Genomic DNA, 4,353 nt, shown 5'->3' with positions numbered 1-4,353 from the left:
GATTGTGTCCATAAGCTCTTTATGTTAGTGTACGGTATGTACTTTATGTTAGTACAGTATTTGCATTAGAGAAACATACTTGAGTGATATCTCATGAGAAGAGCACTATCTAAGATCCCATCAGCAAACAGTAACGTCTGGTGGTGGTGTCAGATGTTCTTCTATCTGGGCAGTAACAAAGACAAGAGCCAGGAGAGTGCCCGCTCAGTTTATTATTTTGTACCAGAGATCAACTGTTAAGTCATAGCTGTTGCCTGTGGGTAGGGCTGAAATTAATGTAGCCAGAAGGGCCAGGTGGCCCATCACCATTTCCCTCAAAGCAGAAGGTCAGAATTCTGGTCCCCTTTCTTTGTTGGAGTTTGTTCTTCTATTTAAGAGTATTACATCCAGGCAGGGGGTTCGGGTCTCCTTCCCACAAGAAAAGAGTAGTCAGTCTGTTCTGGTTGAATGCTTTTCTCTGTTACAGCTGATTACTGTTGATTGAAATATGAACAGTTGATTCCACAGAGTGTATTCCGCCCACCCAAAGCAGATTTTTGGCACAGCTTGCTTCCAAGAAGGTGTTGTGTTTTCTGACTTCTGAAATGAGCATTTTATTTTTTAAACACCTCAGTGAAGTTCATTTTTCCATTGAAGAATTACAGTGTTTCGGGGTTGTCATCAACCAGCTTTGATTTTTCTTTTCTATGTGTAAGTGATTCACAGAACCACAGAATGGTTTGGGTTGGAAGGGACCTTAAAGACCATCTAGTTCCAGCCCCCCTGCCATGGGCAGGGACACCTTCCACTAGACCAGGTTGCTCAAAGCCCCGTCCAACCTGGCCTTGAACACTGCCAGGGAGGGGGCAGCCACAGCTTCTCTGGGCAACCTGTGCCAGTGTCTCACCACCCTCACAGGAAAGAATTTCTTCCTTATCTCTAATCTAAACCAACCCTCTTTCAGTTTAAAACCATTACCCCTCATCCTATCCCCACACTCCCCAATCAAGAGTCCCTCCCCACCTTTCCTGTAGCCCCCTTTAAGTACTGGAAGGCCGCTATAAGGTCTCCCCAGAGCCTTCTCTTCTCCAGGCTGAACAACCCCAACTCTCTCAGCCTGTCCTCACAGGGGAGGTGCTCCAGCCCTCTGAGCATCTTCGTGGCCTCCTCTGGACCCGCTGGAGCAGGTCCATGTCCTTCTGATGTTGGGGGCCCCAGAGCTGGACACAGCACTGCAGGTGGGGACTCACGAGAGTGAAGTAGAGGGGGAGAATCCCCTCCCTCGCCCTGCTGGCCACACTGCTCTTGATACAGCCCAGGATGTGGTTGGCTTTCTGGGCTGTGAGCACACATTGCTGGCTCATAGTCAGTTTTCCATCCACTAATACCTCCAAGTCCTTCTCCTCAGGGCTGCTTTCAATCCACTCATCACCCAGCCTGTATTTGTGCTTGGGATTGCCCCAACCCATGTGCAGGATGCAGGACCTTGCACTTGGCCTTGTTGAACTTCATGAGGTTTGCACGGTCCCACCTCTCCAGCCTGTCCAGGTCCCTCTGGATGACATCCCTTCCCTCCAGACTGTCGGCCACACCACACAGCTTGGTGTCACTGGCAAACTTGCTGAGGGTGCACTCAGTCCCACTGTCCGTGTCACCAACAAAGATGTTAAACAGCAGGAAGGATCTGAATGAGCAGAGGTACGGATAAGCCTCTTTCCCTTCCTGTTTTAAGCTCTGCGTGCATTGGTGACAGTCATGTTATTGTCCTCCACCTCCTCAAAAAACAAAATAGGCTGTTCTGAGTCACATTTTTGGCATTGTGGTTACACAGTGATGTTTCATCTTTTTTTTTGTTTTCTTCTTCTCTTTTTGCTGTTACATCCACACCCAATATCCCACACTCATCTGTACAGCAGTTCTGATGACATTAACTGTGCCATTGCTCAGTCTTTCTCTATTCCTATTTAGTGGTATTGGCTGTGATGTCTAAAGAATACTGATCTTGTGTCTGACCACTGATGCAGGAATGTTCTTCCATGGGTGTAGCAGTTGTGTGAATTTTCTCTCCATGTAAGGAAAGGCGGGCTGCTAGATGTCCTTATGCTGCACATGAGCAAGGGGAAACACAGACTTCCATCTACACTCAAGATTAGCAGCCATTTTTTGCTCCGTTTCCTGCTGAATTTAATTCCGTGCACTTCCTCATTTCTTGTATTCAAAGTCACTGGCCAAATGGGAAGTGAAGAGTTGGTTCAGAGCTTATTTTGAAAATACAAATGTAAGGGATTCTTCACACCCCTGCTACCCACCGCCCCCCAGCAACAGCATGGCACAAGTTGCAGGTCCTCCACTTTCAGAGTAGGTAACACAGGTAGCAGGAATACAGTGAGAACATCTTACACTGGTCTTGCTTTTGCAGAGAACCTCCCATTTTGGGAGGGAGAAGGAAGACCTGTTGCAAACTAAGCGTCGTGCACCATAGCTACGCTGCTCAGTTAATCCCTGACAAATTGACAGACATGAGATAGGTGGAAGTTACAAACTGGGCACCTGAGTGCCATTTTGTCGCTGCTGTTGAGCGGAACAGAGCTGTGTCTTGATGCCAGCTGTACCTGTTACATCTTTGTCAACCAGCTGCATCACCTACCTTGTTGCGCATGTTTTTAGCAGCTGCGAAAGGGTGGCTGGGGCTCATGTGAATCATTGAAAGGCTCTACTGCTTCCCAGCACATAGAACAGACACCTTTTATTACTGAGGAGAGGAAACTGAGTTTACCATTTATTTTTTAATACAATTAAAGGAGGAACCCCAGGAAAAAATGTTATATACAAAATATCTTCGATAACAGAGCAGCTCACCTGGTACAAAGACCCAGATATTAAGCGGAAAAGGTCTCACAGAAACCATTTGTGTGCAATTCCCTGAATATGGCATAAGGCAATAGAAAACATGATTCATAGTATAAGTGCCTAAGGAAAAAATAAACCAAATAACCTGCCCGTCAAGAACATAAAACCAAACTGATGCTAGACATATTTGTCAATTAAACTTTTTGTTTCCTTTAGAAGAAGTTACTTAAAGTGTCACAGGAGCTTGTGGTGATGTAGAAAGGTTTGGCACAGTGCAAAAGACAAACCCTTCTCGAGGAGGCTGTGCAATCATCAGTCAGGAGCAGAAGTACAGCATGAGACCGTCAGAGGGAAAACGTGCTGGTACAACTGTCAGAGCTGTGGTGTGGGTGGTAAGGTGGAAACGCATCGTGGCCGTAGCAGGGAAGGAAGCACAATGTTGAAAACGAGCAAAGTAAATACAAAAAGAGGGTGTTCAGCCTGCAAAGAAGCTGCTAGTTTGTGCTGGAAAGAACAAGCATAGACTGAAAGAAAAGGAAACTTGAAAAGCAGGAGACACCACTGCCCATACACAAAGTCCTGCAGTAAGGTCACGCTGCCTTTTGGAAACGCTCCTTTCTGTGTCCCCTATGTTCTACTTGCAACCAGAATGCACAAGTGAGTATTGTTTCCTTATCACCCGCTTCACCTCCTTTTCTCTGTCAAAAAACCCTCCATAAGAAAGTTCTGAAGTTCCCATTTCACTTCCTACAGTGGGAAAGCAGTAAGAAAGCTGATGGGGCAGCATGACTCTGCAGGATTAGAAAGGGAGTGGTGTCTTATTTTTTACTAGCAACTTGATCCCTTAACCTCTCGTAGCTCAATCCTCTATAAACCACTTTTAGTCCTTCTATTTCCTCCATCAATTTCTCTCTCAGCAAGTACCTGCTAGAAAAAAGTGAAAGGGATGGAATATTTCTTTGCTGTGTCCTAGCAAGGTAAACAGCTCAAGCAACAGAACATCCCCCAAAGAGGATGGCATGGTGCTTCCAGACTTCGCTCTGCCCTGCTGACTGCACACATGGATAGAGCAGTAAGGGAATGGTACAGCTTGCAGTGGGACAGAGCAAAAGGGAAAACCAAACCTGTCACACTCAGGGCAGGGTTGAGTTAGGTTAGTATGCAGAGTTGCTTAGGAAGCTTGTTGGGGCTTGGGGCGTTTTCCTCTTTTCCCCTCAAAATGAGAAACAGCTTTTTCCTACACAGTAGGCAAGAATATCACCCAGATCACAGAATCATCTAGGTTGGAAAAGACCTTGAAGATCACCTAGTCCAACCATTAACCTAACATTGACAGTTCTCAACTCATCCTCGGATGAGTCCTATCCAATGTTGGCATCCTGTAGGGAACTTCCTTCAAGTCCTGGCTGGGTAGAGAAATGCTGGCAGAAAGCAGCAGCATTTGATGCAAAGTAAATCCCTATGTCGCTGTGAGAGAGTCCCAAGAACCTGGAGAGCCTACCCTAACAAGTATTCCTAGGCAAA

Source organism: Strix aluco, chromosome 2, assembly GCF_031877795.1.
Source record: "Strix aluco isolate bStrAlu1 chromosome 2, bStrAlu1.hap1, whole genome shotgun sequence".
NCBI lineage: Eukaryota > Metazoa > Chordata > Aves > Strigiformes > Strigidae > Strix > Strix aluco.
Note: the sequence above shows the minus strand (reverse complement) of the source record.